We start from the raw sequence: 27,062 nt of genomic DNA, 5'->3' as shown, positions 1-27,062 counted from the left end.
CATTCACTTGCATGTACCTACATTCACTTGTATGCACCTACTTTCACTTGCATGTACCTACTTTCACTTGTATACACTTACTTTCACTTGCATGCACTTACATTCACTTGCATGGACTTACATTAACTTGTACGCAGTTACTTCAGTTGTACGCACTTACCTTCACTTATACATACTTACCTTCACCTGTATACACTTGCTTTCACTTGTACGCTCCTAGACGGTAGCAAAGGGTTTTTGCGTGACGCGTGATTAGGCCCAAATTTAGTGCGTGAGTCGCGTGAAGCGTAAAAGTTCCCAAAATAGGAACGTGATCCGTGAAACCAGTTATGCACGTGAAGCATGATTTATCGTGTAAGATGTGCGGGACTCGGTGAATAATTTAGTATAGGACAGACAGAAAAGCCTCGGACGTCACGGTCGGTGTAGGCTGCACAGAAGGCACAAGTTTTTTGAGGGAGAAGGGAGAAAATTTGAGGACACGCGCGCTCCCTTTAGGGGAGAAAAAGAGTAAAACTAACCAACAAACTGACCTGCGCTTGCCACGCAGGCTTTAGTCGCTAGCGGTTTAAAAGAAGTCGCATCGAGGGCGTTGATGTGTTTTTAATTTGAACGCCTGGAAACACGTGTTTCCCACATCCGCGACTGCTCGTTAACTCCCTTTAAGATCGCCGCACCCACATTCTAATGAGAGGAGAAGCGGGGAGAAGCTGCGACCGTCAAATACAATGCGAATTGAGATCCATGATGGCTGTGTTTCGGTTCTTATTGCTACCCTCCACCTACCTGTTATATATAAGCTCCCAGTTTATAAGCCCTCCTAAAGCCCTTACGAAGTTGTATAAGACCAGGCATTTGAAAGGCTCCCGGCCCAGGGCTCACAATCGGGAGTTTACGGTACCCGTCTCCGCCCATAAATAAAGAAAAATTAAGCCTAATTGGAGAAAGGGTCATTACAGATATCTAGAACTGCGCTAACAGAGGGATTCAGAATTAAGTTTACGGCAAACGGCAAACTTGGAATTCTAGTTAAAAAGAACGTCTTTGTAATTTTGCTTTGTCGCGAACCTGGCGAATTCCCCTCCCACAACGGCATACCATTAACGTCCGATTATTAGCCCCCAAATAAGAACGAAAGAAGCTGAAAACAAGGTTAAAAGTTTCATGCCTGCGTTTTCACTACTCAAGGCCGTATACCGCCGGACATGCTTGTGTACACTAAAACATTCTTTCAGTTTGTTCTCATCGTACTCCCGTAAATGGCTGTTGCATAAAGTACCATTTTGCTCCTTTTCTCTTATTTTTTTTTACGCAAGATGACGTAGTCAGCAAGCGTCATAAATTCGGTAGCGCATTCCTTTCGTATTTTTCTTGGGAGTAAAAAATTGTCTTGTTTTTTTAACTTTCCCATATCCCGTACCCGTACCGGAAAATTGTGTGGTTTTTATTTGCTAAAACGTCCAATCAAGAGCAACTCTGGTTGGATTACACAAGCAGAAAAAAGATACTGCGTGAGAAAAGGAGGAAAAAGTAAGATTACTGCGTAGAGGAGGAGGTGTTCCCTGTGCCCCTTGTGTCCCTTGTGTCCCCTGTGTCTCTTTGTGTCCCCTGTGTCGTCTGTCTCTTTCTGTCCCCTGTGTCCTCTGTGTCCCTTTGTGTCCCCAGTATCCCTTATGTTCCCTATGTAACCTTTTGTCGCCCGTGTCCCCTTGTGTCCTCTATGTACCTTTGTCTCCCCTGTGTCTCTTGTGTCTCTTGTATTCCCGTGTGTCCCCTGTGTCCGTTGTGTCCCCTGTCTCCCTTGTGTCCGGTGTCCCTTGTGTTCCTTCTGTCCAATGAGTCCCCTGTGTCCCTTGTAACCCCTATGTCCCTTTGTGTCCCTTGTGTCTCCTGTGTCCCTCGTGTCACCTGCGTCCCATGTGCTCCCTTGTGTCCCCTGTGTCCCTTGTGTCTCCTGTGTTCCTTGTGTCCCATGGAGACCCTGTGTCCCCTGTGTCCTTTCTGTCCCATGTGTCCCTTGTATCTTTTGTGTCTCCTTGTGTCCCATGTGTCTCATTGTGTCCCCAAGAGACCCCTGTGTCCCATGGGTCCCTACTCTCCCCTGTGTCCCCTATCTCCATCGTGTCTCTTGTGTCCCGTGGATCCCCTTTGTTTCTTGTGTCTCCTGTGACCCTTGTGTCTTCTGTGTCCCTTGTGTTCCCTGTGTGCCTTGGGTCAACTTATGTCCCTTGTGACCCGTGTGTCCCCTATGTCCCCTGTGTCCCATGTGTCCTCCTGTGTCCCTTGTGTCCCCTTGTGTCGGCTGCGTCCCTTGTGTCTCCTATGTCCCATAAGTCCCCAGTGTCCTCTAACTCTACTGTGTCCCTTATGTCTCCTGTGTCCCTTGTCTCCCATGGAACCCTTGTGTCCCTTGCGTTCCCTGAGTCTCCTGTCTCGCTTGTTTTCCCCTGTGTTCCGTGTATCCCTTGTGTCCCCTGTGTCCCTTGTGTCCCTTTTGTACCTTTGTGTCCCCAGTGTCCCTTGTCATCCCTGTGTCCGCTGTGTTCCTTTGTGTCCCCTGAGTCCCTAGAGTCCCTTGTGTCCCTTGTGACCCCTACGTACCCGGTGTCCCCTTGTGTCCCCTGTGTCCCCTTGGGTTGATTGTGTCTCCTGTCTCCCCTGTCTCCCTTGTGTCCCCTGAGTCCCCTGCCTCCATTGTGTTCCCCTGTGTCCCTTGCGTCCCCTGTGTCCGTTTTTCCACTGTGTCCCTTTGAGTCCCCTGTGTGCCTTGTGTCGCTTGTAAGCCCATGTGTCCTTTGTGCCCCCTGTGTCCGTTGTGTCCCCTGTGTCTCTTTTCGTCCCTGTGTTCCCTGTGTCCCTTTTTTTGTCCCCTTTGTCGTTTGTGTTCCTTGTGACCCATGTGTCCCCTTGTTTCCCGTGTGTTCCCCTGTGTCTCTTTTTGTCCCTTGTGTCTCCTTGTGTCCTTTCTGACCTCTGTGTCCCTTTGTCGCCTTTGTCCCTTTCAGTCCTGTGTCCCTTGTCTTCAATTATGTCCCCTCTGTTCCCTGTGCCCCCTGAGTCCCCCGTGTCCCTTGTATCCCTTCTGTCCCCTTGTGTCCCTTTTGTCCCCTTGTGTCCCATTATTCCCCTTGTGTCCTTTGTGTCCCATATATCCTTTGTGCCCCCAGTGTCCCCTTAAAGTAAAGTAAAGTAAAACTTTATTTACACAGGGTAACCCATTCAGCTCTAAGGCTGGTCTCCACAGGGGCCCTGTATCTTAAAAAATTAAGATACAGTCCCCTTGTGACCTCTTTGTCTCCTTGGGTCCCCTGTGTCCCTTGTTTCCTCTGTGTCCCTTCTGACTTCTGTCTCACTTGTGTTCCCAGTGTCCCTTTGAGTCCCCTGTGTTGCTTGTGTCCCTTGTGTTCCCTGTGTCCCCTTCTGTCCCTTGTGTCCCTCATGTCCCCCGTTTTCCTTTTTTCTTCGTGCCCCTTGTGTCTTCTTATGTTTTCTGTTTTTTGTGTCCCCCTTTTCCGTTTACAAAACATGACGTATTAAGTGGCGTTGCCCTTGTTTCTTATCTGGCGCGAAAACTTTGATGGGTTCCATTGCTTTCATATGACAACAAGCGGGGTTTTTTTGCACGTTGAGGATATCAAAGGATGTGATTTTTTATGAAAATAAAAAACGAAACACAAAGTTCTGCTTTACTCGTTTAAATTTTTTTTATTTGATTAATCAACAACCGGTTCACTGATTTATTTGAACCATTACAAACACGGCAATTGTTCTTGTCCACATAGAAACATATAAATCGCTCGTTCATAAAATGAGTAACAGTCTTGATCACGAATGCGCACTCGTACTTTCATAACATAAAAAATAACCGCCCACTTATCTTTACAAAAACACTGCAATCTTCGTTTGAACGTATATTCATTGCTTGATAGTCCATGCAGTCTTAATTCTTTCCATAAATGTTTCAATCCAACCTCAAAGCATTTATCTGTAGTTCAATAACGCATGCGCACTTTTAATCACAACATGAAAACCAAGCGCATACCCGCATTTAATAGGCCATTTGCACTAAGAGGTCATGTGACATCGTTTTTACGAAAATGAAAGTTATATGATTTTTTCTTCGAAAAACGATTAGTGGGTCATATCTTTGACAAAATAATAGTGATTTGGTTTTTCAAACCTGCACCATTTTCTTAAAATGAGTAAGTTCGTAGCTGGTCACGTGACCAAAATGTGATTTTTTTTAAAATTATGAATTACCTCAGTCTTTCGCCGTTGCACTTAAACTTCAAGGAAAATGTCGAAAAGTTGTTGTGGGAACGTTTGCAGCACACCTGAGCGTAACTATCAAACATTTAACAAGATCTAAGCAAAAGATAGTTTTCGCCGCCATGTTGGAGGGCAAGAGTATGCCCTCCAACATGGCGGCCAATGCAAATCATACTACTTTGTTGAAAAATCAAAGTGCCATAAAGTTTCTCCCTTAAATGCGTTTCCTCTCAAATTTCGGGTATAACATAATTTTTATGTGCTCTGTCAATTTTTGGCATCAGCAAGATTCCAACTCATTGTTTAAACGAAGCGTTGGTCACGTGACCTCTTAGTGCAAGTGGCCTATTGCAATCTCCATTAATACACTTATTAACCTAGTTTCGCAATAAATTAATTGTTACATAATTATTGCAACAAGTCTTAGTAAATTAGACCCTAGATTAATAACATGCACTCTCTTACTTCTTACATTAGCATTGCAATACCCTCATAGTAAGTTAATTACCAGATTAATCAAATGCACGCACTCTTAAATTTTGCCTACAATACCCAGAAAGACACACACAAGAATAAATACAGGGGCCTGTAGGCCAGCAAGGACCTCAAAGCCAGTTTATTGCAAAACGTCCGTAAGATTACAAAAATTCACTAAAATACAAAACATCCTGACGAAACACGAGTCTCAAAGAAAAAAAAGTACGGCACCGCCGGATACGAAAACCCAAAACCACTTTGTGGAAAAAAGGGAACGTACACCCCCACCTGCTGAAATCAGCTGCGGTGCCGACAACTCGGGGGCAGAGGTACGCAAAAACTAGCTGCCAAAAGCCTATAACAAATATAACAACAATTGGCAAATAAAATGAAAGTTAGGAGCTCGAATGAATGCTGAACTACACTGATTCAAATTGCAACGTACAACTTAACATATCTCAAAAAGCTACCCACAATTCCTACCCGGCCTCGTCTTCTGGTCCGTGCCGGCAAAATAGCTATTTCTGTTTGTTCCGTTATTCTGCACTGTTACAAATACCATTTCAAAAGCACTGTAATACTCTCGTGGTGAGTCCATTACCAGATTAATAAAATGCACCCACTCTTAATTCATAAGCATTGCAATACCCTAAGCATAAAATAATAAAACACACACTCCTACTTTCTGATATGAGATTAAATCTACTCTACGTAAATTAATTACTAAATAAAAACACGTGTGTATTCTTAATTCTTACATAAGCATTGAAATTCACCCTAGTAAGCTTATCACTAGATAAATAACACACACACTCTTAATTGTCGCATGGACATTACAAGACCCTTTTGTGAATTAGTGACTATATTAATAACATGCAGACTGTCTTAATTCTTACATAAGCGTTGCAATTCAGCTTAGTAAGATCATCACTAAATAAATAACATGTACACCCTTAATTGTCGCATAAACATTGCAAGACCCTGTTCTAAATTAATCACTATTTCAATAACATAGACATTCTCAATTCTTACATACCGTATTTATTCGAATAAGCGCCCAACCTCGAATTAGCGCCCACCTCGAATAAGCGCCCATCCTAAAGGGCAGAAAAAGTTAATAAGCGCCCAGCCTCGAATAAGCGTCCACCTCACTACACCTTCCTCCTACTCCCACTCAAACTCAAATTAGCGACCACCCCTAAAATTGAATAAGTACTAATAAGAGACTTCCCCGAAGACGGAGTTTTCTTCAAAGTATTTTACAGGAACCTTGCTTTGTTACATCTTCGCGTTTTGTTATTACCATTTATTGTTTTGATGCAAAATACACATACTACACTTGCTGAAAATGTTGAAAATTTAATAAGCGCCCAGCCTCGAATAAGCGCCCACTCTCAAGGTCCAAAAATTTAATAAGCGCCCAGGGCGGTTAATCGAATAAATACGGTAAGCATTACAATTTACCTTAGTAACCTTATCACTAAATAAATAACACGCACACTTTTTTTAATTGGTTCATAAACATTGCAAGACCCTGTTGTGAATTAACCACTATATTAATAAAACGCAGACGCTCTTAATTGTTGCATAAGCATTACTGTTCACCTTAGAGAGCTTATCACTAAATAAATAACAGGCACACTCTTGTCACATAAACATTTTAAGACCGTTTTGTGAATTAACCACTCTATTAATAAAATGCAGACACTCCTAATTCCTATTCACCTTAGTAAGATTATCATGAAATAAATACACACACTCTTAATTGTAGCATGAACATTGCAAGACCCCCTTGTGAATTAATCACTATATTAATAATATGCAGACACTCTTAATTCTTACATAAGCATTGCAATTCTGCTAAGTAAGCTTATCACTAAATAAATAACATACACACTCTCTTACAATGTAATTGTCGCATAAACATTGCAAGACCCGGTTGGGAATTAATCACTATATTTATAACTTGGGGACACTCGCATAAACATTGCAAGACCCTTTTCTGAATTAATCATTAGATTAATGACATGCGGACACTCTCAATTCTTACATAAGCGTTGCAATTTATCTTAGTAAGCTTATCACTAAATAAATAAAATGCACACTCTTAATTGTTGCGAAAACATTGCAAGATCCTGTTGTGAATTAATCACTATAATAATATCACGAAATAAATACATACTCTTAATAGTCGCATAAACATTGCAAGACCCCCTTGTGAATTAATCACTATATTAATAAAATGCAGACACTCTTAATTCTTACATAAGCATTGCAATTCAGCTTAGTAAGCTTATCACTAAATAAATAACACACACTCTCTTACAATGTAATTGTCGCATAACATTGCAAGACCCTATTAGGAATTAATCACTATATTTATAACTTGGGGACACTTGCATAAACATTGCAAGACCCTGTTCTGAATTAATCACTATATTAATAACATGCAGACACTCTTAATTCTTACATAAGCATTGGGATTCACCTTAGTAAACTTATCACTAAATAAATAACACACACACTCTTAATTGTCGCATAGACATTGCAAGACCCTGTTGTGTATTAATCACTATATTAATAACATGCAGACACTCTTAATCGCCTTATGTAAACGTCATAATTCACCTTAGTAAACTTATCACTGAATAAATAACACGCACACTCTTAATTCAAAAGTTAATTGTTGCATTAACATTGACCCTGTTGTGAATTAATCACTAGATTAATAACATAGAGACACTCTTAATTCTTACATAAGCATCAACTGTAATTTACCTTAGTAAGCTTATCACTAAATAAATAACATGAACACTCTTAATAGTCACATAAACATTGCAAGACCCTGTTGTGAATTAATAACTACATTAATAACATGCAGACACTCTTTAATTCTTACATAAGCCTTGTAATTCACCTTAGTAAACTTATCACTAAATAAATAACATGCACACTCTTAATAGTCACATAAACATTGCAAGACCCTGTTGTGAATTAATAACTACACATTAATAACATGCAGACACTCTTTAATTCTTACATAAGCCTTGTAATTCACCTTAGTAAACTTATCACTAAATAGATAACACGCACACTCTTATTTGTCACATAAACATTGCAAGATCCTGTTGTGAATTAATAACTACATTAATAACATGCAGACACTCTTTAATTCTTACATAAGCCTTGTAATTCACCTTGGTAAACTTATCACTAAATAAATAACATGCACACTCTTAATAGTCACATAAACATTGCAAGACCCTGTTGTGAATTAATAACTACACATTAATAACATGCAGACACTCTTTAATTCTTACATAAGCCTTGTAATTCACCTTAGTAAACTTATCACTAAATAGATAACACGCACACTCTTATTTGTCACATAAACATTGCAAGACCCTGTTGTGAATTAATAACTACATTAATAACATGCAGACACTCTTTAATTCTTACATAAGCCTTGTAATTCACCTTGGTAAACTTATCACTAAATAAATAACACGCACACTCTTAATAGTCACATAAACATTGCAAGACTCTGTTGTGAATTAATAACTACATTAATAACATGCACACTCTTTAATTCTTACATAAGCCTTGTAATTCACCTTAGTAAACTTATCACTAAATAAATAACACGCACACTCTTACATGTCACATAAACATTGCAAGACCCTGTTGTGAATTAATCACTATATAATTCCTATTTAAATATCAAAATTCCCCCTTAATACATATCTCCCTTAATCAACAGTACACGCCCACTCGACTCTTATAAAAATGTTGTTATCCCCCCTCAATAACCTCCCCCCTCATCATAGCTATTATGCAACCACCTAATTGTTATATAGACATGTCATTCCATCTTGAATACATTAATTTATCCTGCTTATTAACATGCACACACTTAATTCTTACGTTAACATTGCGATCTAGACTCATTTTGACATGTTTTTAGATAAAATTGGTACTAACATGGGTGTTTACTCTATCATTATACCCTTTTTCTTAAAGACCAAGAAACATCAAGCCTTATTACTTACAATTTTTAAATATTAGGTAATATTAGGTAAGAAAAACAAGAAAAGCTAAATAATTATCATTAAATCATCTTGTTCTTGCATCATGTTCTTCAAGGATCATCATGGGCGGAATGTCATCTGCAAAATTTCGAATAGGTAGCTTGGTGAATAGGAATAGAAAAGAGAAATTGTCACATTATGTTGCCATGGTAGCAAATTTTCTGGATGACAACAAAACAAAAACGTCACTTAAAAAGTGACATTACGCACTGCAGTGTTAATATTTAATGGTAGTATTTTCCACAGTGAGCACAGTTTACAAAAATTGGCCGACCCCTGCCACATGTTCCCCCAAAATGCTCTGATCCCATGGCTAATAGGATCACAACCATCACTAATTTGTCATTTTCATACATCATTCAAAACCTTTCCAAGGCCAATTACACATATAGAGGAGCAAGGGTGGTGCAGTGGTGAGAGCACTTGATCTCCCTCCACCACTGTGGCCCAGGTTCAAATCCTGGTGCCAACACCACATGTTTGTTGAGTTTGTTGTTGGTGCTCTCCTTTGCTTCGAGAGGTTATTCTTCAGGTACTCTCAAAAACCATCATTTTCAAATTTTCATTCAACCAGGAAATCAAGTAGATGAAGAACCACTTAGCAGATGTGCTACATCTAAACTATTATTTATTTATGTACTTATTTATTGAAAAGTTTCAATGTTCTGAAGATTGTTCTGGTTGATGATCTCCTGGACCTTAACTTTGATGAAATTATTAGGATCCCGCCCCGGTACAAATGAGAGCTTTCAATAGTCAGGAAATTTCACAGAAGAGTTTTTGGGATTCAGTGGGGAAGCTCAAACCTATTTTTCAGTTGTACTGATAACCACTTTTTGCTAGCATACAATGCAGGTGCTCTACTGTAGGTGCTCTATTGTGGAAATTTCTCTAGCAATTTTTTTTTACGAATATGTGCGAAACAACTTTAAAATTCTTTAGATTGCTAATTAAAGTAATGTGACGATCACTGACATCATAAGGGAAATCACCAATGACACTGCTAAGATACTTTCATATACTGGTACCTAAATAAGGACCTGGGCTGGATTGCTCAAAGCAGGGTTAGTGCGAAGTTTAAAATCAGATATGAAAGCTTACAGAGAAAATTCAGTTTAATTCTTTTTACCTGCAATGTAGTGATTTGGTGTTCTGTAAGGAACAGAGAAAATTATCCGAGAAAATGCTTTTGAACAGAAGAATAAGAAACCCAGATTAACATAATTTTAATCCTGGGTTAGCGCTAATCGGTTTTTGAACAACTGGGCCCTGATGACATACCTACTGTTTTCTTTGTTAATTTCTTGCCATCAGTCATCTGATCCTTCCTCTTTTCCTGAAAATAGGCAAATACATATACCAGTAAATTCTTTAAACCATTTTATACAACTTCACCCATTTGAACTGATCGAGCTGCCCATGTTGAGCCACGTCCCTTGTGCTGCTTGTGGTGTCATCAATTTTAATAAGTATATACTCAATTTATAGAGTTTTGTCTAAACTCATGTAGGTGTAAGATATCTTTCAAACCGTACCAGAATATAAGCACGGTTAAATCAAAGAGCCCGGAGAAAAATACAGATAACCATGAAAAGTTGACTTCAAAATTTTGATAAAAGTCTTGTTTTAACTAGTTACCTGAGTGTATCTTAATCTTCCATTTAATCATATGATTCTAGAAGCTTTCCAAAAGTCGAGACTGCTGTGTAACTTTTAAACCCAAAAGCTATCTCAACATTTTGCTTTCTATTCACGAGCTTTAAGGTTTTAATTGGGCATGAGTTAAACTCTTGATAAACTCCTCTGACTCATAAATCCACTTGCAATTGCATTAATACTAAACCTGAGTTCCATGCCTCAATCTTGTTTAACATAATAATGTAAAATATATTAACTGTCAAATCTCCTGTAAGGTACCACCTTGCAAATTTTGGAAAGTGGTCTTAACTAGAGCTGGTTGTTTTTGTGCTTACAGAAAGTTAATCATGTGAACAACTATTGCAAAAGGCCTATTATCCATTATTTTGATCCCTTTCTCTTGACTCACCACTTGCGTTAAAGGTTGCGGGATTGTGTCCTTGTATCCTCCTCATGCAGAACATACCTGTAATTCTTTAAAAACATTGCAAACATAGCAGAAAGGAATAATATACATAAATATACTTTTTAAGACAAAAATGCTTGAATGGTAAACAATACAATTTAATGTGCAAGTTATGCAATCTTTACCACAGACGTGCGCAGTTGGGCATTTGGGCTCACACACTCTCTCTATCTCTCTCTCACACATGCCACTCTCTCTCTCATGCCTCTCTCTCTCACATGAAGGACACTAAAACACATTGGCACTGTCAACACAAACAATACATAAATGTAGAATTAAGAAAGAGATAATAAAGAGAGCTCAATTTGAGACTGAAACAGAGGGTCAAGATACTAGATCAAGGCAAATGAATAGAGGATCAAGAGCTAGATCAAGGCAGAAGAGAAGTTCAAGAATTGTACGAAAAACTGACGACAGTGAGTAGTTCAGTTCCAGTGTGAGTGAGCGGCATTGAGGAGAGTTGACAATAGACAGCACATCAAAGGAGGAACAGGATCTGGCAAAAACGTCATTGTGTGATGGTGGATTATATAAGACAGCTGTAGAGTGTGTTGTAAAGATCGGTGATGGGAATGTTTGCTGGATTTTTGATTAATATAATTAATGTGGTTATAGTCAGTAAAAAGTTAAATTGCGAGCTGATATCTAAAAATATCCCGTAATGATTAAAAATCAAGGTAATGTTTAAAATAATACAAGGTAATGTTTAGAAGAATACAAAAATTTAAAATTAAGGCTAAGTACACAAAGAATGCCTTGAAAAGGGAGTTTAAGACGTTGGCCCTACGTAAAAAAATCTCCCAAAAGAAATACCTAAAAATATCCCATAATTATTAAAAATCAAGGTAATGTTTAAAATAATACATTTATACCGTAGTTAAAAATATTTACAACACATGTAAAAATAAGAGCATATTAAGAATAAACTAGGAAGATACCACAAGATATACATTTAAAAACGATCGTTTAAAGAGAACCCATGTTCCCAGCTTTAAACATTTAAATTGAAAAATCAAGTATTAATGCTATAATTATTGGCATGATTATTTAAAAATTAGTGAATAAATAAAGATTAAGATATAAAAACACAGGTAGAAATAAAAACTGGAGTACAAAATATACAATAAATAAATACATTAATGGAAAATAATAAAACTCAAATTGCATTTTAAGCAGTATTCACAATATCAATGCACAGTAAATGTTCATTTTCTTTTTAATCATTATTAAATTTTATTTTTATTATCAATACTTACTAACAGATATAGTGCCAGCATATACATACTCTGCTAATAAATCATTTACTTACTTACCTTCTTCATTAATATTAGTTGTTTAATTACTTACTTATCTACTTAACTAATTCATCGATTAATTAAAAAGCTATTTACTTATTTACGTACATAATTACTTACTTTTAATTAATTACTGACTAACTTACTTACTAATGGACATTACTTGAAAAATGAGAAACATCGGACACGTTCACCTAGAAACAAAGGCTAGACAATGAAAAATGCCATGTTCCATCTAATATTTATTATAAAAAGAAAACTTGTCAGAAACCTGTTAGGAAGGAATAATAATATTGGATCAGAACATAGTGGAAAAACTAACAACTCTTATTATCTTACATAATAAATAAATAAGCCAACAGTAAGCAACACTCTCACCTTATACTTCAATGAATGTATTCCGTTATGGAAGAGTTGAACAACTGCCTTCAGAAGAAGAAGAAGATAAGATTAACCTAATAATACCACTAAAATTCAGTACATGGGTGGATAGGTGGGCCATTCCACCTTCCTTCTTGGTACTGATCTAAGAATAAGTGAAGCAAGAATGTTTTACTACAGCATTTTCATCTCTTATCGCCTCCGTAACGCAGTGCAAAGTGAAGCAATTTGGTATAGAAAAACTGTGTTAAATGGTAACTCCAAAAGGTTTTTGCTCTTTGAAAGAATTTGAAAAGCTTTAATTCCCACAATACAAAAAGAAATAGAAGAACACTATAGCCTAATTCCCAGGGATCAAAAGTTTCACTGTGTAGTCATTGTGTTTCCAATAGGCCATGCAACCCTTCATCTAAGTTACATCACTGCAAATAATTTAACCATGTAGGGCTGGGGAAAGTCACACAAGTGCAAAACAATAGCAACCTAAAAAGAAACAGGACACCCAATATCTACAAGTACACTCTTACAGTGCATGGAAGACTTTGGAAGAACTGAACCACATTTATAACTAGAGCACCTAGCCCTTAACTATGGAACCCCAGAACCACAACATAAGACAAAGAACAGCATATTACACAGAGACACAATACATACACTGTATTTACGATACCGAGGAACTACTGAATCAAAGTCGTGCTAGAACTAGAGCACCTAGCCCTTAACTATGGAACCGCAGAACCACAACATAAGACAAAGAACTGAACATAACACAGAAAAACAAAACATACACTGTATTTACGATACCGAGGAACTACTGAACCAAAGTCGTGGTACAACTAGAGCACCTAGCCCCTGACTATGGAACCGCAGAACCACAACATAAGACAAAGAACTGCACATTACACAGAAAAACAAAACATACACTGCACTTACGATACCAAGGAACTACTGAACCAAAGTCATAGTAGAACTAGAGCACCTAGCCCTTAACTATGGAACCCCAGAACCACAACATAAGACAAAGAACAGCATATTACACAGAGACACAATACATACACTGTACTTACGATACCGAGGAACTACTGAACCAAAGTCGTGGTACAACTAGAGCACCTAGCCCTTGACTATGAACCGCAGAACCGCAACATAAGACAAAGAACTGCACATTACAGAGAAAAAAAAAACATACACTGTACTTACGATACCGAGGAACTACTGAACCAAAGTCGTGGTAGAACTAGAGCACCTAGCCCTTGACTATGGAACCGAAGAACCACAACATAAGACAAAGAACTGCACATTACACAGAAAAACAAAACAGACACTGTACTTACGATACCGAGGAACTACTGAACCAAAGTAGTGGTAGAACTAGAGCACCTAGCCCTTGACTATGGAACCGCAGAACCACAACATGAGACAAAGAACTGCACATTATACAGAAAAACAAAACATTCACTGTACTTACGATACCGAGGAACTACTGAACCAAAGTCGTGGTAGAACTAGAGCACCTAGCCCTTGACTATGGAACCGCAGAACCACAACATGAGACAAAGAACTGCACATTATACAGAAAAAAAAACATTCACTGTACTTACGATACCGAGGAACTACTGAACCAAAGTCATGGTAGAACTAGAGCACCTAGCCCTTGACTATGGAACCGCAGAACCACAACATAAGACAAAGAACTGCACATTACAGAGAAAAACAAAACATACACTGTACTTACGATACCAAGGAACTACTGAACCAAAGTCGTGGTAGAACTAGAGCACCTAGCCCTTAACTATGGAACCGCAGAACCACAACATAAGACAAAGAATTGCACATTGGACAGAGACACAATACATACACTGTACTTACAATACCGAGGAACTACTGAACCAAAGTCGTGGTAGAACTAGAACACCTAGCCCTTGACTATGGAACCGCAGAACCACAACATAAGACAAAGAACTGCACATTACACAGAAAAACAAAACATACACTGTACTTACGATACCGAGGAACTACTGAACCAAAGTCGTGGTAGAACTAGAGCACCTAGCCCTTGACCATGGAACCGCAGAACCACAACATAAGACAAAGAACTGCACATTACACAGAGACACAATACATACACTGTACTTACGATACCGAGGAACTACTGAACCAAAGTCGTGATAGAACTAGAGCACCTAGCCCTTAACTATGGAACCGCAGAACCACAACATAAGACAAAGAACTGCACATTACACAGAGACACAATACATACACTGTACTTACGATACCGAGGAACTACTGAACCAAAGTCGTGATAGAACTAGAGCACCTAGCCCTTAACTATGGAACCGCAGAACCACAACATAAGACAAAGAACTGCACATTACACAGAGACACAATACATACACTGTACTTACGATACCGAGGAACTACTGAACCAAAGTTGTGGTAGAACTAGAGCACCTAGCCCTTGACCATGGAACCGCAGAACCACAACATAAGACAAAGAACTGCCCATTACACAGAAAAACAAAACATTCACTGTACTTACGATACCGAGGAACTACTGAACCAAAGTCGTGGTAGAACTAGAGCACCTAGCCCTTGACTATGGAACCACAGAACCACAACATAAGACAAAGAACTGCACATTACACAGAAAAACAAAACATACACTGTACTTACGATACCGAGGAACTACTGAACCAAAGTCATGGTAGAACTAGAGCACCTAGCCCTTAACTATGGAACCGCAGAACCACAACATAAGACAAAGAATTGCACATTGGACAGAGACACAATACATACACTGTACTTACAATACCGAGGAACTACCGAACCAAAGTCGTGGTAGAACTAGAGCACCTAGCCCTTGACTATGGAACCGCAGAACCACAACATAAGACAAAGAACTGCACATTACACAGAAAAAAAAAACATACACTGTACTTACGATACCGAGGAACTACTGAACCAAAGTCGTGGTAGAACTAGAGCACCTAGCCCTTCACTATGGAACCGCAGAACCACAACATAAGACAAAGAACTGCACATTACACAGAGACACAATACATACACTGTACTTACGATACCGAGGAACTACTGAACCAAAGTCGTGAAAGAACTAGAGCACCTAGCCCTTAACTATGGAACCGCAGAACCACAACATAAGACAAAGAACTGCACATTACACAGAGACACAATACATACACTGTACTTACGATACCGAGGAACTACTGAACCAAAGTCGTGGTAGAACTAGAGCACCTAGCCCTTCACTATGGAACCGCAGAACCACAACATAAGACAAAGAACTGCACATTACACAGAAAAACAAAACATTCACTGTACTTACGATACCGAGGAACTACTGAACCAAAGTCGTGGTAGAACTAGAGCACCTAGCCCTTGACTATGGAACCGCAGAACCACAACATAAGACAAAGAACTGCACATTACACAGAAAAACAAAACATACACTGTACTTACGATACCGAGGAACTACTGAACCAAAGTCGTGGTAGAACTAGAGCACCTAGCCCTTGACTATGGAACCGCAGAACCACAACATAAGAAAAAGAACTGCACATTACACAGAAAAAAAAAACATACACTGTACTTACGATACCGAGGAACTACTGAACCAAAGTCGTGGTAGAACTAGAGCACCTAGCCCTTAACTATGGAACCGCAGAACCACAACATAAGACAAAGAATTGCACATTGGACAGAGACACAATACATACACTGTACTTACAATACCGAGGAACTACCGAACCAAAGTCGTGGTAGAACTAGAGCACCTAGCCCTTGACTATGGAACCGCAGAACCACAACATAAGACAAAGAACTGCACATTACAGAGAAAAAAAAAAATTACACTGTACTTACGATACCGAGGAACTACTGAACCAAAGTCGTGGTAGAACTAGAGCACCTAGCCCTTAACTATGGAACCGCAGAACCACAACATAAGACAAAGAATTGCACATTGGACAGAGACACAATACATACACTGTACTTACAATACCGAGGAACTACCGAACCAAAGTCGTGGTAGAACTAGAGCACCTAGCCCTTGACCATGGAACCGCAGAACCACAACATAAGACAAAGAACTGCACATTACACAGAAAAAAAAAACATACACTGTACTTACGATACCGAGGAACTACTGAACCAAAGTCGTGGTAGAACTAGAGCACTTAGCCCTTGACTATGGAACCGCAGAACCATAACATAAGACAAAGAACTGCACATTAGAGAGAAAAAAAAACATACACTGTACTTACGATACCGAGGAACTACTGAACCAAAGTCGTGGTAGAACTAGAGCACCTAGCCCTTAACTATGGAACCGCAGAACCACAACATAAGACAAAGAATTGCACATTGGACAGAGACACAATACATACACTGTACTTACAATGCCGAGGAACTACTGAACCAAAGTCGTGGTAGAACTAGAGCACCTAGCCCTTGACTATGGAACCGCAGAACCCCAACATAATACAAAGAACTGCACGTTACACAGAAAAAAAAAAACAGACACTGTACTTACGATACCGAGGAACTACTGAACCAAAGTCGTGGTAGAACTAGAGCACCTAGCCCTTAACTATGGAACCGCAGAACCACAACATAAGACAAAGAATTGCAATTGGACAGAGACACAATACATACACTGTACTTACAATACCGAGGAACTACTGAACCAAAGTCGTGGTAGAACTAGAGCACCTAGCCCTTGACTATGGAACCGCAGAACCACAACATAAGACAAAGAACTGCACATTACACAGAAAAAAAAAACATACACTGTACTTACGATACCGAGGAACTACTGAACCAAAGTCGTGGTAGAACTAGAGCACCTAGCCCTTGACTATGGAACAGCAGAACCACAACATAGGACAAAGAACTGCACATTTCACAGAAAAAAAAACATACACTGTACTTACGATACCGAGGAACTACTGAACCAAAGTTGGGTAGAACTAAAGCACCTAGCCCTTCACTATGGAACCGCAGAACCACAACATAAGACAAAGAACTGCACATTACAGAGAAAAAAAAAACATACACAGTACTTACGATACTGAGGAACTACTGAACCAAAGTCGTGGTAGAACTAGAGCACCTAGCCCTTGACTATGGAACCACAGAACCACAACATAAGACAAAGAACTGCACATTACACAGAAAAAAAAAACATACACTGTACTTACGATACCGAGGAACTACTGAACCAAAGTCGTGGTAGAACTAGAGCACCTAGCCCTTGACTATGGAACAGCAGAACCACAACATAGGACAAAGAACTGCACATTTCACAGAAAAAAAAACATACACTGTACTTACGGTACCGAGGAACTACTGAACCAAAGTTGGGTAGAACTAAAGCACCTAGCCCTTCACTATGGAACCGCAGAACCACAACATAAGACAAAGAACTGCACATTACAGAGAAAAAAAAAACATACACAGTACTTACGATACTGAGGAACTACTGAACCAAAGTCGTGATAGAACTAGAGCACCTAGCCCTTGACTATGGAACCGCAGAACCACAACATAAGACAAAGAACTGCACATTACACAGAAAAAAAAAACATACACTGTACTTACGATATCGAGGAACTACTGAACCAAAGTCATGGTAGAACTAGAGCACCTAGCCCTTAACTATGGAACTGCAGAACCACAACATTATAAAAAGAACTGCACATTACACAGGGACACAATATATACCCTGAACTTACAGTACTTACAGTACTGAGGCATCATTGAGCCAAAGCTATTGCTGGACTAGAGCACCTAGTCCTCGACTATGGAACAGCAGAAGTACAGCGTTAGAAAAAGAACCATTACACAGAGATGCCATACAAAAACATAAAGCAACAGAATACAAGACAACTACAATTCTGTCAGCACTGTAAATATGTAGTTGAAGATATCAGGTGTCAGGTAATGTCTGTAGCTTGTTTTTGTATCGTACTTGTACAACCTTCCCCAGGCCCTCATGGGGAGTTCATTCTGGTGATTTAACCTAGATGAAAGGCATCACATGGCCCATCCAAAATACACTGACCACTGGGTAAAACTGGAGAGCTAGGAACTGGGCAACAAATTTTTTCAGAAACCAGCTGACAATTTGCTAAGGATTTCAACATTAAGTGAGGGAGCAAATGAGGTTTTGAAACTACCAAATACTACTGATAAATTGTTCTTAAAAAAATACCTACATGCAATTGCTTTACTTTACACTATTAACTATTTTTAGTTTCAACAAAATGTCGATAACATTATTTTCATCTTTGTTTGTTGTTGTGTTGTCAGTATGATGATGTCTATCGATAAGTAAAAGCCCAGCAAATAAATTTAAAAACAATTGTAGTACTATACGATACCCAACCAGCAACATGACAACCTTTCTCTTTTCCTTGCTTTTCTAGAACAGAAAACAGAAACATTTCAATGTTTGTATGGAGCTCACCTAACATTCAGTACTGAAAAATAATTGATGTCATTTGACTCCATGCTTATTGCATTAATCTTTTCATTAATCTCTACAGCAATTGCTTGACCGGGTAACCAGGGACAATAAAATGTGTTACATAATGTGTTAGAGCTTCTTAACACTGATTTGCATTCAGCTACGAATGAGTTTATTAATGCGTTATTTTCTCATTTTCTTTACCCACTAATTTCGAGACCAACTCGACTTACTTCGTACAGTGCCACCCTGATTGATAACATTTTTAATAACAATATTTCTGCCTCGTGTGACAATGGACTCATTGTTAATGATCTGTCCGACCATTTACCAATCTTCACACTCTGTTACAGTGACGCTCATTCTTCAACAATTAAGTCTAAGGAAAGTGTTGCCATTCCCAACTTCTCTAGTCAGAATATTAATACATTTAACAACCTTTTGTGTGAATTCGTTTGGAATTCTCTAATTTATGCTGATGAAAATGCCGCTTACAATGAGTTCCTACAAAAATGTACTGAATTTTATAACAAGAGTTTTCCGATAAAGTTTTGTCAAGGGAAAAACCTAAAACTCTGCATAATCTGTGGCTTACAACTGGAATCTTGAAATCAATTAAGACAAAGTCTAGGCTGTATAAATTATTCCTAAGGAAACCAAGTCATGAGCATGAATCCAACTATAAGTCATTTAGAAATAAGCTAAGTTGTCTTGTTCATGTTGCCAGGGAAAATTATTAAGACAACAAATTGGATAAGGCTAGATCTATAAACTTAAAGCAAACATGGAAAATACTCAATGAAGTGGAAAAACAGGTGTGTCGCTAAATCACCGTATCCTGCAAGCTTCACCAAAAATGGAATGGAAATTAGCAATCCTACTGACATTGCCAATAATTTCTGTGATTACTTCACCAATATCGGGCCAAATTTGGCGAGCAAAATTCCTTCCACAAATTCATCACCCAAGGATTTCTTGAGCAGCTCTCTTTCTGAATCCATTTCATTGCAACCACTAACGGTCGGTGAATTAAACAATATTGTTAAATCGTTCAACGCTAACAAAGCTCCTGGACATGTTAATATATCCATGAAGATAATACATCAGTCTTTCCAAAATATTGCGCAGCCTCTTGTAACCATTATAAACACTTTGTTGTCTAAGGGTGTGTTTCCGGAATCTCTCAAAATAGCCAAAGTGATTCCAGTTTTTAAGGCAGATGACCCAATACTTTTTAGTAACCACAGGCCAATATCAATTCTTCCAGCCTTCTCTAAACTCTTTGAAAAAGTCATGTACAACTGACTGATTAATTTCTTAAATTTGCATAATATTTTATACTAGAAACAATTTAGATTCCGTAATAATCATTCGACTGCATTTATTCATTCATTTTTTTTTTCGCTGCAGGCTGCAGGCCGCGCACTGCAGACTGCAAATTGTTTTCCACTGATCGAAATTTGACCACAGGACCCCAGACTCACAACAGCCTCCTCGAAGGTATATTTAATAGCATATAGTAAGATCGATAAACATCAAAACTTGCTAAAATGACGTTTATAGGGCAGGAAACAGTAAGAAAACAACACAGAGACATCTTTTTATGAGGTATGTACACTTAAATGGCACCGAGCTTATGTGCATTTTCACCGTTTTAACCATCTTATGATACATTCCCACATAAATCACGTCGTTTCTCATTCACAGGACTTAGATTCCTTCCACTTCACAAATACGGCGGATAAGTTATTTCCGGTAGTTCATTTTAGTTCATTTCATTTCAAATCGCACGTTTATGTTCCAATATTCGCGCTCGGCGTACAAACAACGTGTAAGACAATGTCCCTGTGCAATGTCCCACCGCATCTAAAACTTTCTTTGCTGAAGAATACTACTTAGACAAATATTAGTCGGCTACTTGTTGTTATCATACATCGATAACCTATTAAGAAGGAAAAGAAAAAAGAATCGTACCTGGAATTCGAAGCCATCGTTTTGTCGGTTTTGTCCTTCTTCTTCTGGAACGCAGCTTGGGGACGAGGCTGATGTAACTTTACGCGGGAATTATCAACCTCGTACCCAGGCCTACGCTACTTTCCCACCTTCTTGAAAGCTTTATTGATGATGACGTCACTTTATCTCGTTTTTCCACATGCCGTCACCAAAATTCAGACTAAGATTCATAAGGTATTACAGCACCTAAACACCTTTATTTAACAAAGTTTTAGTTTTAAAGGGTTCTTGGTTTTGCGATCGAGGACGCTTGAATTTCTAGGCTTTTGCGTGACGCGGCATTTGCGGCCGAGAAAGCTCTTATGTGGGTTAAAAACATTACCAATTTTGGGAGATTTTGCTATCTAAACATTCCTTGTCTCAGAATAAATATCACTTAAATCCTTTATGAGTTTTTCAAGCAATGAATTCACGCATTGGTTGGAAAACTCAGAGCAGCACTAAAACATGCAATCCGGAAACGGAAACGGAATCACGGAAACAGAAACGGAAACGGAAACGGAAACGGAAACAGAATACGGAATACGGAATCAAATACAAATGATGGAAAATTGAAGAATTTCACATTGCATAGTTTAGTACAATCCAAACAGAATTTGTTTTAGTTTTTTTGGCAGTCCCTTCAAATATATTCCTGTTATTGTTGCTTGATGAGCTTTGCCGTGGTGTGGGTTATTGCACTGCAAGGCCGATGAAACAGAGGCTTATTAAACATGGCGCATTATTTTGATGTAATAAGTTGCGAAATTAAGCAAATGCATGCACAATTCTCTCTTCTCTTTAGACTCCACAATGCTGTGTTTCTCTTGAGTAATTTTTATTCATGAGTTTATGGGTTGAATAATACAGTTAAACATTACATTTTTAGCTAAATGCCGAGAGTAGTAGTTGTTGGCCTCAGACCACTACTCAACGCATGACCGACCCGTGACGTGACCCGGCAGTTCCGGTGTTTTAGCAATAACTTCAACTGTTTCACCCAGCTGAAAGCTGATGGCATACCGGTGTAATTGAGTTTGCTTTGACGTCCATATTTTTGTTAAGAGGCATGCAAATGCATGCACCATTCTCTCTTCTCTTTGGACTCCACAATGTAGACTACGAGTAGTCCCCCATTTTTCCTCAAGGATAGTAGAGCGAGCGAAACGCGAGCGCGCGTGAAAATCACCCTACGCGAGAAAAGGCGGTGATTTTCACGCGCGCTCGCGTTTCGCTCGCTCTACTATCCTTGAGGGAAAATGGGGGACTACTCCTAGTCTATCCACAATGCCGTGTTTCTCTTGAGTAAGATGCCTTGATAAACAAAACTGAACACTGTTGAAGACAACCCAGAAAAGACACCCAGGCCGCGAAAACTTGACGACAACGCTTTTTAGTTGAATAAACGACACCTCTGTCGATTTAAGCGAAGTCTGTCTTCATGTAAGCTACCTCTTTCTAAAGGAACTAGTTATTGCCATAAGAATTTACATTCATTGCCGGAAGTGGTATGAAAAGTCTTTTCACCGGAAACGACTCCTCTAGTCATACAGCAGTCTCCTCTGCCTAGGTAATTAATTCATTTATGTCTTTATTCTATCTGTTTGTTTATTTATTTATTTATTTTTTGTCATTGCTATTTTTTTTTCAAATCGATCGCTTGGAACCTTCTTTCACGGATTCTGTTTCTGTTACCGTTTCCGTGATTCCATTTCCGGATTCCGGATTCCGGATTCCATGTTTTAGTGTTGCCGCGCAGAGTTGTTATCCGAGAACCTGGAACAAGCTATCAGAAGATATATCCAACATGGAAAACATGCAAATTTGATTTTAAAAGCCCGCCAATATTTGCACGCATTCTGAAATGACGCGTCAACAAGATTGTTTTCTCTTCTTTTTTTATCTAGGCTGAACCACACTACAAAAAATTTTAAGGCAAGGGAGTTGATCGACACCAAAAAAATCCGGCACTTAATTAAATGCAGCAGAAGCCGAAGATGGTAAAATAGGCTGACGATGTCAGGTTTTCTTAATCAACTCAGAAAAGTTTTGTCTATATTTTACTTCTTTTAGACGTTTTTGGCCAAGCCAACTACCCCACCCACAACCCTGTCCCTTCCCTCCCTCGTGATACACAGTGTGAAAAGCTGGGACCGATTTGTTCACACTTCTTCACAAAAGTTCTACAGGCCTCAAATGTCATGCATACTATGAATGCAACATTGCAAAACGCAGTTTTATTCATGTTTGTCTTTTGATTGCTTTGTTTAGTATTCGTGTTTTTGGCTGTTTGGAATCAGACGATCGCAGCTGCCGGTGATTGCGGCATTGCTCGCTTGTAAACAGTTCTATTAAATAAAATTGAAGCTTTGCAAACAATGAAGTGTTGTACATCGAAGTGATACTATGCGGTTGTAAATTTCAGGTTCGTCATGTTTTGAGCCAACGTTTACTGCCTATGGTTTTTTTTTTCTGCGCAATAAACCCGGCGAAAAGTGTCAGACGATATAATTCTAACATGCATCTACACTATTCAGCCGTAAATTCGTGATTGACTTTTCCCCAGTCGGAAATAATTTAGGCAAAGTCGAAGCGATCAGCGTCTTGGGCATCTCCTACCTGGTATGCCCAAAACGCTAGGGATATGGGAATGGGGATGCCCATATCACTATGACACCGGAACGAATTTGTAATTTTTGCAGTCGTTTACATGAGACCGGGACGAAATGCTTCGTCTATTACATGAGACCGGTACAAACTCAAAAACAGGAGATTCTTTTAGCTATATAACTTTCTTAAGTCGATTATTTAACATATTATTCACTAACTGTCCTAACTGGTACACAATTTACGCCAATTAAGACAGTGAGTAGAGAACCGTAGATTTTACTGCTCCCAGAAAATTGTAAACTTTATCTAACGCTCATCTGGTGGCATGTTAAATGCACAGCATCTCAAAATGTGCAACCCCTCACATCAACCGAAGCATACATTCAGTTGAAGCTACTTCTAAGTCTTGTTTACAGTTATTCATAGTAGTGTTCTTATTTTGCTAAAAAAAAAAAAAAAAAGCAAAAAATGATGGAGCCATACGAAGAAACATGCTATTTATGGACCCGGTCTGAGATTCGTTTCCGTTTTACATGAGAACGGTACAGTCTCAGACCTGTACGAAAATAACTCGTGTCGGGTCAGCGACCGACACGAAGTCAGACCGCTCTGAGTTCGTTTTTAGGCCGGTCCCATGTAAATGCATGAAAGGAAATGTATGGAGAGCGATACGAACTCATACTGGTCCGAGTTCGTCCCGGTCCCATGTAATTACCCTTACTCTGGATCTAATGGTGTGCGGATGTGCGCGAATGAAGCGCAAATGGACCATTTTCCCTGACCCGAGGTTTTACCGGCGAATCCCCTCTCCTCTATTCTACACTTGCTTTGTTCCACACCATCTGGACGCCCTGAACAGGTTGATGCACCGTTTTCCGTCTTAACGCTGCTGTGTCGCTGGAAAAATGGTATGGCATTTATTCCGGCAAGAGAGAATAATCTGATTATTCACTCTTAGCGGGCGGAGACTCATTTTCTAGTATCAGTTTTGCTGCTTTGTCTGTCATTGAGAAATAAAATTGCCATAGTTATTTTAACCGAAACTAAAAAAGTTGATTTTGTATCGAGGGTAACTCAGGACGTAGATTGCTCCCTGTTTTAAAAAAGCTAAAGCCACTAATGTCGCTTTTACAGGCAAAACCACAGCGACAAACTAACCTGCAGGGCAGACGTTAGAGAGTGAAGGAGAGGGACATCCCCGAAATCTCTTCGAACGCCTGCCACACCCCGGGGGGACTACTCAATAAAGACGGAGAGGCCCATTCCGCCTCGAGGTCCAACCCTTTTATATAACATTTTTGACGGAAAAAGTACCCCTCTCGTATACCTTCCATAGAAAAATACTCGTCATTTTCACGTGTCACGCTCTGAACTTTTTCGTTTACTCGCAACCTCTCATACGTTGCCTTTATTTTACGATACGTACGTAATTTCACGCGCTTACACATGGGTTAAAATTACGCGACAGTGGAAATTCACCCTTAGTTATATTTGGACAACAACAAAAAGAGAACAAGGGAATCATGCCAATTTTTTGGCTTGAAAGTTTTCCTCTAACGCCGGCAGGTGTTTTTGAGAATTTTAGGTTATTTCCGCATAAGCTTGCACGATATTGAATATAGTATTCGCTTACCTCGATGTCTTTTCAACCCAGAGCCTGAACTCTCAACTCGCGCTCCGCGATCATTTTTTCCTTTTCCTCCACGTTTGGCTTAAGTAAGGCCTATTATTCAGTTTGTAACTCGTTTGACTGGCTAGTTACAAATATTCGCTCAGTTTTAGTATACGAAATAAGACGGAAATTTAGTTTTAACTATGTCCGCTAGGTTTGAGAGAGAATAAATTACCATCTTCTTAAAAGGAGTATATGACTGCGTTTGCCTCATCTTTTCATCATAAGAAGTTTAAAAATATACATCTGTGATAATGGTAATCACCATCTGTAGCGCAGTTGGTCGCCATCGAAAATAGCTACTCCCCTGATTTCGTTTTTAATCCCCAATCCAAATCTCATGATTTTCCTGAAAATATTTGTTTCCCCTACAACTGTAATTTCCACGTTACTTGATATGAACTTCGCTGTTGAGGTTGAAATTTAAAGCGATCTTATTTTAATGGTTTTCTCTTGAAGTAAGAGATTGTTCAGCTGCAATCAAAACAATTGTGTGTTTTCTTTATTAAGTTAAAACTGCTGGTTTCTTACACGAAATCAAGACCCCATCCGGGTATAGCTCTAATCTTTCACGTCAGAATTATGTATTGTATAGTTATATTGATAAAGACAAGCTTTTTAGCCTTGTACATGTAAACTTTTACCATACATTACAGACTGATAAGACACAGCAATTTATGCGATGTTTACACACAGGAAATTGACCTTTCTCAACCGACAATGTATAGCTGAAAGAAAAGTCACTTAAAGGCCGGCGTGAACTATAAGTCAGAGGTAAGTGGGTGGATCAGGGATTCTTTTGTAGAAAACAAAGTCAACCCTTGAGTTAATATTTTCGCTTTCAGAGCTGTCGGCTAGTGAAAAGGACTAAGAGAGCTGCAGAAAGTGGAGATGGGAAAATAAATGGCTTTTGCCAAGCGGTATAGAAAGAGAAAAGTTAAAGGAAAAAGAGATCACGGAGGGGATTTAACTGCAAAATTAGACGTCAGTTCGGTAGACTCTTAGGCGACAACGAGTTTATAGTTGGAGTCAGTTGGAAAAAGGTGGAGACACTTTTGCGACTTCTGTTAAAACAGAAAACCTCTTTTCTCTCAAGTGCTACTGAACTTAAACGACTTTCATGACAGTAAATATGATCTTGGAATTCTTCTTTTTTAACTTTTTAGTTTGATAACGGGAGGGGGGCATGAATCTTGCGGAGCTTGAGAAAACACCATTTTCGGCCCAACAAGTTACCAACGTGTCCGTCAAACCTTTTTGCAAATGGTTTTCTCTTTAACATAAATTCTTGCGTTTAAACGAAAAGAGACTTCGTAGCTTCGTTTTATATTTTTACAAAGGAAATCAGGGATTAACTCAATGGCCAACAAATGAAACAAATTCAAGAGTGGTCAGTTTGGTTTTTCATTTCTACGAGATTAAAAATATAATGCGGTCTTTTCAATGCTTGATATGGGCTGATCAGTTGTAATACTTAACATCCTTTCATAACAGCGACTGGGGACTTGCATCCAAAAACGGCCCAAAAGTATTTACCAGCGAAATTCAGTATTTTCAGATATTTTCTAATGGTGAACTTTCTGAAAATGTCACTTATTATAAGATGGAAAAAGTTTCACGTTTATTCGAAATGAATAATTCATTCATAGTGATTTCGCATAATAATTCATATTTAAAGTAAATTTCAAAA

General features: G+C 39.0%; 1 long non-coding RNA gene across 1 annotated transcript; it reads right to left on the bottom strand.

Annotated features, from left to right (window-relative positions):
- Nucleotides 1-8,663: 8,663 nt before the first annotated feature.
- On the bottom strand, nt 8,664-11,005 carry LOC140951780 (uncharacterized). Its single transcript, XR_012167317.1, has 3 exons — nt 10,882-11,005; nt 10,116-10,170; nt 8,664-8,912 (listed from the first exon to the last, which is right to left on the bottom strand). It is a non-coding gene; the product is annotated as an uncharacterized lncRNA (long non-coding RNA).
- Between the last annotated feature and the right edge of the window lie 16,057 nt (nt 11,006-27,062).

Source organism: Porites lutea, chromosome 11, assembly GCF_958299795.1.
Source record: "Porites lutea chromosome 11, jaPorLute2.1, whole genome shotgun sequence".
NCBI lineage: Eukaryota > Metazoa > Cnidaria > Anthozoa > Scleractinia > Poritidae > Porites > Porites lutea.
This window is presented reverse-complemented; position numbering and strand designations above follow the sequence as displayed.